Source organism: Tachyglossus aculeatus, chromosome 4 (assembly GCF_015852505.1).
Source record: "Tachyglossus aculeatus isolate mTacAcu1 chromosome 4, mTacAcu1.pri, whole genome shotgun sequence".
Taxonomy (NCBI): domain Eukaryota; kingdom Metazoa; phylum Chordata; class Mammalia; order Monotremata; family Tachyglossidae; genus Tachyglossus; species Tachyglossus aculeatus.
In genome coordinates this window covers 68,007,748-68,023,592 of record NC_052069.1, presented here as the reverse complement: position 1 = coordinate 68,023,592, position 15,845 = coordinate 68,007,748, and the positions used below count along the sequence as shown (strand labels likewise).

General features: G+C 50.7%; 1 protein-coding gene across 1 annotated transcript in view; it reads right to left on the bottom strand.

Annotated features, from left to right (window-relative positions):
- Nucleotides 1-15,845, bottom strand: part of EXT1 (exostosin glycosyltransferase 1) — a 326,600-nt gene that overhangs the window by 308,397 nt on the left and 2,358 nt on the right. The gene's annotated exons all lie outside the window — the stretch shown is intronic.

Here is a 15,845-nt window from a genome sequence, read left to right as displayed (position 1 = left end):
GGGGTTCTAAACCCCAAGTGAAAGCTACGACAACCCGCTCTGAGTGATTTTATAGCAATCCATAGTGGTGACTGGGCACTCCCTTTATGCACAGCACTGGACTAAGCACTTGGGAGAGCACACTACAATAATGACAGTCGACACGATCCCCGTCCACAAGGAACATCCAGACTAGGGGGGAAGAGGATGTTAAAATACATTATAGATAGGAGAAATAAGTGCCGTGGCGGTGGGGTGGACAGCAAAGCGCTTAAGGGGAAAATGATTCGAGGCGACGCAGGAGGGATGATGGAGTGGAGAGCGCTTGGTCAGGGAAGGCCTCTTGGAGGAGAAGCGATTGTAGTAGGGCTTTGAAGATGGAGAGTGGTAGTCTGTCAGTAAGGAAGGGGAAGGGAGTTCCAAGCCAGAGGGAGGACGTGGGCAAGGGCTCGGCAGTGAGATAGATGAGAGCGAAGAAGTTGGCATCAGGGGAACCAAGTGCGCAGACGGGGTGGCAGTAGGAAAATCAGCAGCGTAAGGTAGGAGGAAGAGCAAACTGCCTTAAAGCTGGTGGTAAGGAGTTTCTATTTGATGTGGAGCTGGGGAGGCAACTATAAGAGGGCTTTGAGAAGGGCTGAGAAGTGGACTGAAAGCTTTTCGGGGTTTGGTTTTTTTTTTTTTTTTTACACAAAACATGATCCGAGCAGTGGAGTGAGGTACGGACTGGAAAGGAGAGGGACAGGAGACAAGGAGGTCAGCAAGGAGGGACTATCCCAACTGAAAAAAAGCAACGGTCCTAAGAAATCAGGATGAAAGGATAACCAGAGCCGTAACACACCCCGCAATATTTTCCTCCTCAGTAAATGAAAAGGAAAGGCGAAGCCCCACTGCACTACGGCAAGGGCAGGACATCCCATGGCAGAGAACGGGGAGCAGCAACTGCCGAAAGATGAAGAAAGCCACTCCTATCATCATCACTGGTATTTATTAGGCACTTATTGTATGCAAAGCATTGTACTAAGCGCTTGGGAGAGTACAACATAGTTGGGAGACACGTTTCCTGACCACGAGGAGCTAAAATGGAACTTATCCCTTCTCCCAATTTCCTTCTGGCCTCTGGAACTCACATTTTTATCCTCTTCTTTTTAAACCAAAAATTCACGCTTTCTTGAATCTTCCGATCTTTTCTCTTTTTTTCATTGAGGAATTAACCCTGAAACATCATTAAATGTAGGCATTTTGAAGATTATAAAAGGATGGCTGGAAACAGAACGACCATCTTTATGGATCTTACCAAATATCAGTTGAGACATTAAAGATTAATTTTAATATAATGTTTTGCTACTGAATAGAAAATACGGCTGTGCCTATTCTAAATATAAATAACACAATATGCTTGGTGTATTTACACGACTCTGAGTGGAAGAAAGACTGATTGCCCCATTAGAATGCAATTGAGGGTACTTACAAATTTGAGACACTTTATCAGTTCCCTAAATTGTATTCTAATACTTCAAAATTAAATGATTCTACAAGGTGCCCACATAAAACTGGCCCAGTTTAATGAATGTGGGTTTCTATAGGGCCTACAAAGAAGCCACTGTTTCCAAAAACATTCATTCTCTCCCTCTGAATAATGCACTCAAATGAATTGTGCCAATAGCTTTCTTCTGATTAGATTTTTTTTAATTTCAAAACCTAGGATTCATTTGATCACTGACTTCCCTTAGCTTTATAAAAATGGGAATTCTCAAACAATACGGTACTGAACTAGGAATCAAAATACAGGCACCGGCAAGACCATTTAAATATTGTAGCCCTGAAACTGGAGGCTATGGCTGCTGGTTAGAATGCTCATAATGGCAGGATCACAATAAAAGTGGGTGGGGTGTTGCAGCTATGAACAGCCTAATGCCTTCATGTATCTATATTTTATGACTTGTATTTCCAAAGGCCATATCCTAATCCATTCCTGAAACGGAGGAGGCACGTTGGGAAAGAATGCAAGAAGACCAGCCTACCATCCGGGGATATGGTCATTAAATTCAACAGAAACACGTGAATTTACTAGTAGCTTGACAGCTCGATCGCATGCCAAATGACTAAAGTTATGAAAAGACCTTACACGGGAATGGTTAAGATCACCTGGACTTATTCTACATGCACATAAAGAGCAAAAATCGGCCTGCGGTTTGTTGTTTTGGGGTTTTTTTTACGTTTTCAAAGAAACCCTCTCATATTCATAATTGATTTTCACTACACAATAAAACATAATGGGTGACTTCTGTTTGAGTACTTGACTGGATGGAAACCTTGAAAGAAAAGCATAACCTCAACAAGTCCTAACTGAATAAAAGAGGCTGGGACATGACTGAGGCTCCTGAAAGAGGAAGGGGAGGAGAGACGAGGAAGGCAGGGAAGAAGAGAGGAAGAGAGAGGGATAAAGAGCAGAGGCTGTAGAATCCCTGGTGGTTGCTATGGAAATGGGGGGGCCCTCCAGGCAGAAGACATGTGTTTTATCATGCTCTGTACAAAGTAAGTGCTCGAAAGATACCATCCGAATCATTGCTTCCTTCCTAATGCTTAGCACTCTGTTCTCCCCTCAGTCGGTGCTCAATAAATTCCACTTATTCACAGTCTTTCAGACTGTGAGCCCACTCTTTTAGACTGTGAGCCCACTGTTGGGTAGGGACTGTCTCTATATGTTGGCAACTTGTACTTCCCAAGCGCTTAGTACAGTGCTCTGCACACAGTAAGCGCTCAATAAATACGATTGATTGATTGATTGATTCACCGATAGGGAAGAAATGGTGGGGTTCTTGGGAGAGACACAGCTCCTCCTGGCCTCCTCCCAACCTCCCTGCTGTTCCTCCTTCCAAATTCCCCCTACTTGGTGAGACCAAACTGCTGCTGGTGCCCAATCTTTTCTGATATAATCTGCCATGCGAACATAGAACAGGAGCTCATTACTTATTTCAGTAATTTCCAAACAGGAAAAAAACAAATAGGATTTGAAAAATAGGTTTCCACACAAGTTTTGTTTTGTTGTCTGTCTCCCCCTTCTAGACTGTGAGCCCGTTACTGGGTAGGGACCGTCTCTATATGTTGCCGACTTGTACTTCCCAAGCGGTTAGTACAGTGCTCTGCACACAGTAAGCACTCAATAAATACAACTGAATGGATGAATGAATGAAGTCTGGTAATGCACTAAAAAGTAAAGGTCAAAAGAAGGATATACTGTCACTTCCTGCAGACAGTGAAAGCTATTCAAAACGTATTTGGAATGTCAATATCGATTAGTCGTATTAAGTGCTTACTACGTTTGGAGCATTGTACTAAGTGCTTGAGAAAGTACAGATGAACCTGAAATGTAATCCAGTGATATGCTGCTAAAGGTAAACACACATAACTTTCTTGGGAGGAACGATATTATCCAGGATCTCTGGCTCCTCCTCATTGAATTCCAAAAATCCTAAGGTTCCTAAGGAACAGGTTGAGAAAACAGAGGCAGAGCTTCACACTTGAAAAGGAAACAGGATTAGGGAAGATAGATCTGGAGGAGGATCCGGGTCATTCACTTCTAACATTGTCATCAAAGATTAAAGGGAAAACCCCTAACATATTGACATAATGGGCGCTCAATAAATACCCCTGGTGGATTGATCGACGACCAGTCACATCCTGAACCCCATTTCTTCACCAAAACTTTGGGACCGCCCCCTCAAATCCAGACCCAATCTATCTGACAATCCCACTGACGACGGCTATCGATTGGCTTCGGAGATGAAATTATTTCACACTACTGTGGAGCGGCGAAGAGCCATTGTGCGTCTGCTTCAAGCTTGGATTAGGGTGCAGCAACAGAACGGCTTTGAGACGCTCACTCGGCAAGCTGCAGGCTGCAGAAGAAGCGCCGCTCAAAATGCCTAATGCCACCCCAAAAGAGCTAAAGGAAAGGAGAAATCACTGTCAATTCCGTCACTGCCCACACCAGGCTGGCTCCGTGCACAGGCCTATCCGGTGTTGGAAATGCAGAGTCAGTGGTTTGCATTAAAATACGGGCTAACTCCCTTCCCCTCCTCCACCCGATGAACTTTTAACAAACCACAAAGCAGAAGAAGGACACGCCAAGGAGTAACGGGAGTCATAGTTCCCCAATAGTCTCAGAAGCAGCAGCAGCATGGCCGAACGGACAAAGTTCGGGCCTGGAAGTTGGAGGACCTGGGTTTCATCCCGGCTCGGCCACCTGCTCGCTGGGTGACCCTGGGCAAGTCGCTTCACTTCTCTGAGCCCCGGTTTCCTCAACTTGTAAAACGGGGATTCGGTACTTATTCTCCCTCCTCCTTGGACTGTGAGTCCCTAGGCGGGACAGGTCTGACTTGATTAACCTGTGTCTCCCCCGGGGTTTAGAACGGTGCGTGAAACATAGAAAGCGCTGAACAAATACCGTAATTAGAGAGATGCAGACAGGTGTCCAACAGGGAGTCCATAATGACGGCAAGCAACACTTTAGACACTACTGAGTGGGGAAGCCATCGATGACTAGCTCGGTTACGCTCTCCAACAGCCGGGGAGAGAAATGATTACCCAGAAAGTGTGGATTAGTGAGGATGCCCGGGCTAGGGCTGGGTCTCCAAGACACCACTGACCTAGAATAATAAGAATAATAATAATGGTGTTTGTTAAGGGCTTACCAGATGCCAAACACTGTTCTAAGTGCTGGGGTAGACACGCAGTCCCCATTTTACAGATGAGGTGACTGAGGCGCAGGAAAGTTAAGTGACTTGCCGAAGGTCGCACAGCAGACAAGTGGCGGAGCCGGGATTAGGACCCATGTCCTCTGACTCCCAGTCTGTGTGCTTTCCACTAGGCCATGCTACTTATAATAATAATAATAATAATAATAATGATGGCATTTGTTAAGCGCTTACTATGTGCAAAGCACTGTTCTAAGCACTGGGGGGATGCACGGTGATCAGGTTGTTCCACGGGGGGCTCACAGTCTTAATCCCCATTTTACAGATGAGGTAACTGAGGCTCAGAGAAGTTAAGTGACTCGCCCGAGGTCACACAGCAGACATGTGGCAGAGCCGGGATTAGACCCATGACTTCTGACTCCCAAGCCCGGGCTCTTTCCAGTGAGCCACGCTGCTTCTCTAGAAGCCAACTGAAGATGGCACGAGCGGTCTAAGGGGCCAGACTCCAGGGTCTATGTACCCCCCAACAAAGCAAGTGGGCTCTTCTGTGCCCCCAGCGAAGCAAGTGTCATTGTCACTGGCATCGGTCAGTGGGGCTGTTCCTCAGACCCTCCTGCGCCGGTGCATCCTGTCAATTTCCAGCTCCAAGGCCCAGCCGGAGTTGCGGGAAATCAGACCCGCTTCCTGCCGAACGGGCATAACGCCATCACTTCATAGGGGCAGGTTCTCTGGAGCCCTCTCGGAGGGACGGGATCCTGTAATGCCCACAGACAGGTCAAATAAGCGTAAATCCAACTGCTACGTAGTCCACACACCTGTTCTGAGGCAGACTGTCTTTGCTACAACGACCAATCGGGAGAACCATCAGCATTACGGGAGCGTAAGGCGGGTTTTCCCTATACAACTGGCAAGAATTCCCTGATTCTCCAGTAGGTACATTTACCCGATGCCCCTACCAGGATAAAACAGGAGGGGATGACTCCCCCTCTAACAATAATAATAATAACGATGGTATTTGTTAAGCGCTTACTATGTGCAAAGCACTGTTCTAAGCGCTGGGGGGATACAAGGTGATCAGGTTTTCCCACGTGGGGCTCACAGTCTTAATCCCCATTTTCCAGATGAGGGAACTGAGGCCCAGAGAAGTGAAGTGACTTGCCCAAAGTCACACAGCTGACAATCGGCGGAGCGGAATCTGAACCCATGACCTCTGACTCCAAAGCCCGAGCTCTTTCCGTGGGCAAGGAATGTGTCTATTTTTTATTGTACCATGCTCTCCCCAGCAGCGCTCAGTACTGTGCTCCGCACACGGTGAGCGCTCGATACGACCGAATGAATGAAATCAATCAATCAATCGTATTTATTGAGCGCTTACTGTGTGCACAGAACTGTACTAAGCACTTGGGAAGTACAAGTGGCAACATATAGAGACAGTCCCTACCCAACAGTGGACTCACAGTCTAGAAGAAACGGTTGTGACATCGAGGCATGCACACTACACAGAAAGTTCTCCTTAACAAGGTACCCGCTGCGTTATCAGACAACTGACTAGATGGATTTGAGCAGCTCCTGAGGACTGAGCACAGGACTCTGTTTCAATCGGTATTTACTGAGCACTTACTGCATGCAGAGCACTGTCCTAGGCCCGCGGGAGAGGACGACACTCAATAGTTGGTAGACACAATCTCTGAGCACGAGGAGCTTGCAGACTAGGCAGGGAGCTTTACTCTAGAGGTGAGGAATCAATCAATCGTATTTATTGAGCGCTTACTGTGTGCAGAGCACTGTACTAAGCCCTTGAGAGAGTACATTATATAAGGAGAGCATAATCGAAGTAAATATCCTCCAAGGCTTACAGTCTGATGAGTCAAGAGTATTTATTGAGCCCTTGCGGGCAGAGCACTGTACGCTAAGCACTTGGGAGAGAGGTGGAAGTAGTCGATGTGATTTTGCCTTCATGAGGAGACGGACAAGCCCAGACTTGACATACAGGGAATGGGTCTGTTTACTGTTGTATCGTACTCTCCCAAGCGTTTAGTCCAATGCTCTGCCCACAGTAAGCGCTCAAAATATACGGCTGAATGAATACAGTAACGACAGGAGGAAAAAGAAGGCCGACAACCAGTAATTGAGGCGGTATGGAAAAGAGTCACCTATTTTCTCGTGCTAGGATGTATAGAAATAAGTGGGAATGGTGACCCTTTGGATGACATGACCGGGGGCGGTGGACGTGGTATTGGTTAAGAGCTTACTAAAGTGCCAGTCACCGTACTAAACGCCGGGGTGGGTACCGGCAAATTGGGTCGGATACAGTCCCTGCCCCACACGGGGCTCACAGTCTCGAACCCCGTTTCACAGATGAGGTAACTGAGGCCCGGGGGAGTGAAACGACTTGCCCAAGGTCACACAGCAGGCAAGTGGCGGAGCCGGGATTAGAACCCGTGACCGGGCTCTGTCCGCTATGCCACGCTGCTTCACGGAGACTGTCTCTTGGAGGTGGGATTTCAGGAGAAATCAGAAGGCAGGGAGAGCCACGATCCGACAGACCCGATGTGGCCGGGGAGGACTGGAGGCAGGGGGCAGGCAGCGTGCGATGGGTCAGCCGTGGCACAGTTGTGAGAAGATTAGCCTGGGAATATCTGCCTTGCGCCGTCATCATCGCAAAGAAAAGTCTTTTCCTGAGGTGGCTATCTTTAACTTCAGAGTTTACGGGACTGAATGGGGCTGCCGAGAAAAGCCAAATGGCCTGGAATGGGCCACTTCTCATCCATCGACCGTATTTATTGGGCGCTTACCACGTGCAGAGCGCCGTACTAAGTGCTGTGGAGGGTACGCTCTGACAGAGTTGATACCCCGATGCCGGAACCCATCCGGCCCTCATGACACCGCAAATCTACCCTGTTCTGTTTCCTAATCAAACGGGGTTCTTTCAGTTCATCCATTCATTCGATCGTATTTACAGAGCGCTGACTGTGTGCAGGGCACTGTACTAAGCGCTTGTCGAGACTGGTCGAACGAAACTCCTTGTACAATCCTGTAAGGCCTTCCAAAGGGAGAGGGGTAATAATAATAATAATAATAATGTTGGCATTTGTTAAGCGCTTACTATGTGCAAAGCACTGTTCTAAGCGCTGGGGGGGGGGGGATACAAAGTGATCTGGTTGTCCCACGTGGGGCTCACAGTCTTAATCCCCATTTTACAGATGAGGTAACTGAGGCTCAGAGAAGTTAAGTGACTTGCCCAAGGTCACTCAGCAGACATGTGGCGGTAGAACAGATAGACCTAGGTTAGCCCAGTCCAGCGATGATTAAGTAACAAGTTTCAGGACTTACTAATTGCTTTTCTTCTTTCGCTATGGGTGGGGGGGAGGGCTTAGCTTAAGAAGTCTGAATACGTTTTGCTTTTTAAATCCATTCGCTGTAAAATGTAGTCGACACTACTGCTGGCCTTAGCCACCGCCAGTCGGGAAGAATGGCTGGGAAAAGCAATCGGCACACATCTCCATCTGGGGGCAGGTTCCCAGCCCTCCGACTGGAGGAAGGTTCTCCGTCTTGTACGGACCGTCCCTCGGTGCACGCATTTCATAATTATTTCCTAAGAATAATAATCGGAGTACCTGTGAAGCGCTTACCCAGGCACCGTACTAAGCGCTGGGATAGATGCAAGATAATCAGGTTGGACACAACCCCCGTCCCACGTAGGGCTCGCAGTCTTAATCCCCATTCGTTCATTCAATCGCATTTATCGAGCGCTTACCGTGTGCAGAGCACCGTACTAAGCGCTTAATAATTATGGCATTTGTTAAGCGCTCGCTAGGTGCCAGGCACACTCCTAAGCGCTGGGGTGGATACAAGGTAATCAGGTTGTCCCACCTGGGGCTCACAATCTTAATATCCATTTGACAGATGAGGTAAGGAAGCTGAGGCACGGAGAAGTGAAGTGACTTGCCCAGCAGTTCGCACAGCGGACGAGTTGCGGAGGCAGGATTAGAACCCAGGCCCTCTGCCTCTCAGCCCCGAGCCCTAACCCCTAGGCCACACTGCTTCCACGGTGTCACCGACACGGAAAACGGCATAACGACATCGACGCTGACGCTGTCTCTCTGGTCATCCGGCCCCTCCACAGACAGATATCTGGTCCAAAAACCCACCGCATTTACGGAGCGCTTACTCTGTGCAGAGCACCGTACGAGGCGCTTGGGAGAGGACCGTACAATCGAGTCGGGGGGACGCGTTCCCGGCCTGCCCACGATGGGCTTAGAGCCTCGAGGGGGAGTCAGCCGCGTATTCGGACTCAACCGCTTCCTGGCCGACGGACGCGTCCCCACGGCTCATCGCTTCCGGACCGTTTGGTGCCGTTTCCTCGAGACCGTAAGCCCCTCGTGGGCAGGGAAGGAGGTCTCCCATCTCATTGTATCGTACTCCCTCCCTGGAGCTCGGTACAGCGCTCGGCACGCAGTAAGCGCTCGGTAAATCGTTTTGACGGACTCTCGTGAGAGAAAGAGCGGCTTGCGACTAAAGCGCGGCCTCTCGATTTTCAATACGGGCTCAGTGCCAGCGGGTCGGGGTTGGGAGTCATTAATACTAGGAGTCTGCTGACATTCTCGTCGCTGCTCAGAAACAAAAGCAAATGATGCTTTCAATTTAGCAATTAGGGACGGCGTTCATCTCCAAGATGGTTGAATGACTTCACCGTAGGAACGGACAAGTTTAGAAGATTCATAAGGCCGAGCTGGAGGTTTCCGAACGGGGACCAGAAGGCGCGCGTGACCTAGTGAGAAGCGCAGGGGCCCTGGAGGTCAGAGGACCCGGGTTCCAATTCCGCAGCCCCGCCACTTGTCTGCCGCGTGACCTCGGGCAAGCCCCTCAACTTCTCCGTGCCTCAGTTACCTCGTCTGAAAAATGGAGATTAAGACGGTGGGCCCCGTGTGACACAGGGACCGCGTCCATCCTGATTAGCCCGTACCCGTGCCTGACGCGGAGTAAGCGCGCTTAACCAACACCGTAAAAAAATAAGAAAAAAAGAGAGGCAACCCGGAATTGGGAGAACTCCTGAAACGTTCGCTTGCCGTGTTCTGACGGGGACAAGACAACGCTCTTCGTTTCCCCTCTTCTACTTTCAACTCCTCTGTACTATTTCCAAAAGGCAAAGGAAGGGCTACGTAATACAACGGGAAGGAGTTTTAAGGCAGCCGTTCAAATGAAAACATCCCCGGTAATAAGGCTACTACACAAAGAGCTTATGGGATGTCATTCTAACGGAATTTCTCTAAATCCGACTTACGACTAGTCTAATCGCGGTCATGTCATTTATTCCGGCCCTTCTCATCAACTTTATCTGCCGAGACCAACGTAGCTACGGTGACAAATAATTAATTGTGTGGTCCTACAGATGGAGATCTCGTAATATACCTCAGAGCACTTGGGCCCAAAAAGCATCCCCCGCGAGCACGAGAGGAGACTGTTTCTCAGTTGTTAAAAATAATGATGGCATTTATTAAATGCTTGCTATGTGCAAAGCACTGTTCTAAGCGCTGGGTAGGTCACAAGGTGATCAGGTTGTCCCACATGGGGCTCACAGTCTTCATCCCCGTTTTACAGACGAGGTAACTGAGGCACAGGGAAGTGAAGCGACTTGCCCAAAGTCACACAGCTGACAAGTGGCGGAGCTGGGATTTGAACCCATGACCTCGGACTCCAAAGCCCGGGCTCTTTCCATTGAGCAACACTGCTTCTCAGTTCACCCAACTGCGTTCACCCTCCTTCCTCTCCCCCTCCTCCCCCGTCCATCCCCCCCGCCTTAACTCCTTCCCCTCCCCACAGCACCTGTATATATGTATATATTTACTACTCTATTTATTTTATTTGTACATTTTTATTCTATTTATTTTATTTTGTTAATATGTTTTGTTTTGTTCCCTGTCTCCCCCTTCTAGACCGTGAGCCCACTGTTGGGTAGGGACCGCCTCTATATGTTGCCGACTTGGACTTCCCAAGCGCTTAGTACAGCGCTCTGCACACAGTAAGCGCTCAATAAATACAACCGAATGAATGAATGAATAAAACCAGTTATCGATTAAGAAAGGGGGGGAAAGGAAAAGAGAGAGACCGACAGGAACGTACACTTGGATTCCGCGTGGTACACAAAACCTATTTATCTGCTGCCTCACCTCCAAAATCGTTAAAATACATTTTCTCCACGGACACGTTCAATCCATTTTCAATGCTATCCTAATTAAACACCAAATAGAGGAACAATTTTCTATTATATCACTGGCTTGAAAGTCTGCCCTAAGCACGTATTTAATAGTCAGATCATCCTAAAGACGACTTAATGAAGGAGAATTCTGTTTTTCCAGTCCTTTTTTTTCCCCCCAAAGGCTCAGGACCGCCGTCGCCTCCTCCACCGTGCCTCTGCACTACAAGGGACCCCAAACTATACGTGGGGATAACAGAGCCAACCCTAGAATAGACGCCTTCCCAAAAGCGGCAGGGCTCAACGAAGCAAGGTCGCGATGTGATCGGCACCCTGTTTTTCTAATTCCTTGGCATCCAGGCACGAGGGTCCACTGACTCCTCCGGGGCCTCGTGAACGGGCCGGGTCTTCCTCCGGCCAGCGCTTGGGTGGGGTGCCAAACTACTGCAGCTCCACAAAACGAGAAACGAAATAGTAAAATAGGCCCTGCCACGGCGGGACGGGAAGAAGCCGCGTGGCCTGGCGGATAGAGCCCGACCTCGGGCTCCGCCACTTAATAATAATAATAATAATAATAATGATAATAATGATGGCATTTGTCAAGCGCTTACTATGTGCAAAGCACCGCTCTAAGCGCCGGGGGAATACAGGGTGATCAGGTTGTCCCACGTGGGGCTCACAATCTTAATCCCCATTTTACAGATGAGGTCACTGAGGCTCAGAGAAGTTAAGTGAGTTCCCCAAGGTCACACAGCAGACACGTGGCAGAGCCTGGATTCGAACCCATGACCTCTGACTCCCAAGCCCGGGCTCTCGCCACTGAGCCGTGCTGCTTCTCTTTCTCTTTATCGCCACTTGCCTGCCGTGGGACCCTGGGCGAGTCACTTCCTTTCTCTGGGCCTCAGTTACCTCATCTGTAAAATAATAATAATGATAATAATAATAATAATAATAACTGCGGTACTTGTTAAGCGCTTACTCCGGGCCAGGCTCTGTATGAAGCGCTGGGGTGGATAGAAGCCAGTCAGGTTGGACGCAGTCCCTGTCCCACACGGGGCTCGCACTCTTAATCCCCATTTTGCAGATGAGGTCGCCGTGGCCCAGAGAAGTCGAGTGACTTGCCCGAGGTCACACAGCAGAGGAGTAGCGGAGCCCGGATTAGAACCCAGGTCCTTCCGACCCCCAGGCCCGCACTAGATCTATTTGGCCACGCTGACTTCCTCACGGGGATTAGCACTGCGAGCCCCCTGTGAGACAGGGACTGGGTTCAGCAGCGTGGCTCAGTGGAAAGAGCCCGGGCTTTGGAGTCGGGTCACGGGTTCAAATCCCGGCTCCGCCGCTTGTCAGCTGTGTGACTCTGGGCAAGTCACTTCACTTCTCTGTGCCTCAGTTACCTCATCTGGAAAATGGGGATGAAGACTGTGAGCCCCCTTTGGGACAAACTGATCACCGTGTAACCTCCCCAATCAATCAATCAATCGTATTTATTGAGCGCTTACTGTGTGCAGAGCACTGTACTAAGCGCTTGGGAAGTACAAGTTGGCAACATATAGAGACTACCGACCCAACAGTGGGCGCTTAGAACAATGCTTTGAACAGAGTAAGCGCTTAATAAATGCCATCATCATTATTATTATTATTACGATCTTGTACCTACCTCAATTCTTAGTACAGTGTCTGGTGTGTAGTAAGCGCTTAAAAAATCCCATTAAAAAAACACAATAATACTAAAGTCAAGGGTAAATAGGCCTCAAGAGAGACGGCAGGGGCGGCACCAGTACCGAGCACCTGCTGGTTACCGTGCACCGTGCTGGGTAAGCCCCAGATAAAGAAGCGTCACGTTCCCCACGCACGAGAAGCTTCCGCTCTACTGGAGCGCTTAGTACAGTGCTCTGCACACAGTAAGCGCTCAATAAATACGACCGAATGAATGGAGGAGATGGGCCAAACAAAATACCCACCGGAGTAATCGAAGTGAACGGCATTAAAATCTAAAACATTCTTTACTCTCCAAATCCTCCAAGGTTACCTGCCGCGACGGCATCACCGCAGGTACTACTACTAATCAATCAATCAATCAATTGTATTTATTGAGCGCTTACTGTGTGCAGAGTACTGTACTAAGCGCTTGGGAAGTACAAGTTGGCAACATATAGAGACAGTCCCTACCCAAGTGGGCTCACAGTCTAAAAGTCTATTGTACTTTCCCAAGAGCTTACTATAGTGCTCTGCCCACAATAAGCGCTCAATAAATACCACTGACTGACTGCTTGGACGCAGCGTCACTGTCACTACTTCTTCCGTCGGGTAGAGAATTCGGTTAACCACCCGGGGGTCGCCCCGTGGTAACGTCAACGACGCCACGGAAAGGGAAGAGTCGGCAACCCGCTCCTCCCGGCCCGTGATCTCGACGGACCTTTATGAATCGGGCCGGATCAGGAACCGGAGGCACCGGGAAGGAGACGGAGGATGGAGAAGAGCCGGCAGGGCTGCAATTAGGGCGTCTTGGGTTCAGGAGGGGGCCGCCTCGCTCGGCCCAAGTGCCATCTTTCAGATGAGACCGTGAGACTCTTGCGGTCATCAAAGATACGATCGCATTACATTTCGCGCGCAAGAGCCGTGGGTGTCGGTTCCAATCTCTCGGCCGGATTTCAATTTGGCTAATTGCATTTCACCTGGTCCCGCTACTACTCTGCGGTGTCGGAAGGAGCCAGCCCCTCCTCCGGATGCCCGGTTCTAAAAAGCGTGGCGTTTCCCCACGTCGACTGGTCGGTCGTTGTTTACTGAGCGCTTGAGGGGCACCGGAGCACCGTCCTAAGCGCCTGGGAGGGGACGTCGGAACAGGGCTGGTGGGCGCGTTCCCCGCCTACGAGGGGCTCACGGCCTAGAGGAGAGCGAAAAGATGCCGTCGTTTCTTCGGGGTCAAGACGTCCGGTTGTTCCTCTGGGCAATTAGGTCCCACAAAATCCTTAGCCCGGCACACAGCCCGACTGCCAGCACCCCGGCATGGCTCACTGCCACAGACACGCAGGCAAAATTCAACAGACCCTGACGTTGAAAGGTGAGATTTCATCTCGGGCTAGTCGACCATAAGCCACACCAGGATATTCCCGAACGGCCACACTTAAAAAAAAAAAAAAAAAAGCCCCGACGCCGGAACGAGACTGAGTTATAAACAGAGGAATCCCTCACGAGTCTGAGTTACCTAGTCCTTTCACGGGGAACATGCTGTGAGAATTACGTGAACTAACGCTCCCCATCTACCGCACCCAACTGAATGTTAATCTCAAGATCCCCGGGAGTAACAGCTACCCGTTCTGTCAAGGCTCCTGCCAACCTTAAGAGCAAAAATCAGGCAGCAAAAGGGACGAACTGAGACTTTCCGTTAAACACCATAGGGGGGAGATTAAATTCACTCCAATTCACCGCAGCGGCGATTACAGATTCTCTCCCCAACAGCCACGAAAGATCCTCCAGACGCGGGTAGCGTTAAGCGGCCGTGATCGCCCTCGAGTTTTCCTACTCTTCCCCCTCTTTCTTTCTTTCTCATTCACACGCTCCCTCTCTCTCTGTCTGTCTCTCACTCTGCCGGTTTTTGTTCTGAGCTGCGTTCCAGGACGCCAACAACTGAAAAGGACAGCGGGCCCGCGTTCGGCAGCCCCTGAAGTGGTTTCTGCTCGTGACTTGCTTTCTTGCCGCCCCACGGCCGTACACGGCCGCTTTGATTTCTCACCCCGTTGACCCCGCAACCCGGATGACCGGTGGCTAACGGGGCCGGTCGCTCCCGGTGGAACGGCTGAAATGGATCCCCGCTAGGCTACGGTTGTAACTCGATCAAGTGAACGCGTTTGCTGACTTGCAAACCGGTAACCGATAAGTTCCTCCGCAACGGGAGGAAAGTTGTCTCCAGCCGGAGCAAACACGCGGTAGGGCCGGGAAGCATCCCGGTTAGACGAGAAGGGGCGACGGGGCGTACGGTCAACGGCCGCGTAGGGTAGCGAGAAAACCTCTACACCGATGGGGCTTTACCGCCTCCGGGCCCCCGCCTGCCAGGGAGAGAACGCTCACTCCTCACACGCCGAAGCCCGCTCGAGCCGCTGGCTTCTGAGTTGCGCTCTCGGTGCCCGGTTTCGGACCGTGCACGTGGCGGGTAAACCCGTCTGAGACGGCCCGCGGTCATTCGAGGCCGAAGAGAAGATTAACCGGGGGCGGGGAGGAGGGAACCCACAAGAACATGGGGATGACGGGGAAAGTCAAGTCGGAAGGCTGGAGGAAGCATTTAACCCCAAGAGACCTCTCCCCACCGTCCCTCCACGGTCACCCTACGCGTCTACGCCCGACGGCGGCCTCTCAGCCAGCGCCATCTCCGCTCCTCGCCGTAACCTCTGAGCCCGGGGTCCGGGCCCCGACGACGCTTGGGGACCCCACGCCCGGCACCTGGATCCCGAGACGGCTTGGCGTCTCCGGGCCCCGAAAGGCCGGCATCTCCCACCCGACAGATGCCCGACGCCCGCCCCCGAAAGGCCGGCCTCTCCCACCCGACGGATGCCCGACGCCCACCAAAAGGCAGCCGCTTCCCCTTGGAGAAAGGGGGCCCGAAACCCTTCTCCCGGGGCAAGGCACTTCCAAATCCCCAGGAGAATCTCCAGTATGGGGAGGAGGGGAAAAGGGGATCAGGCTGAAGGCTCTTTGGCCTCTGGAGAGGGAGGAGGACGAGGAGGAGGAAGATGAGGATGAGGAGGGCTTGGAGGACGAGGAGGAAGATGAAGAGGAGGATGAGGAGGACTTGGAGGAAGAGAAGGATGAGGAGGACGACGAGGAGGAGGACAAGGAGGAGTTGGAGAAAGGAGGAGGAGGACATGAAGGAGGACAAGGAGGACTTGGAGGAAGAGGGGGACAAGGAGGAGGACGAGGACGATGATGACGACGGAGACGAGGACGACGACGAGGAGGACTAGGAGGACTTGGAGAAA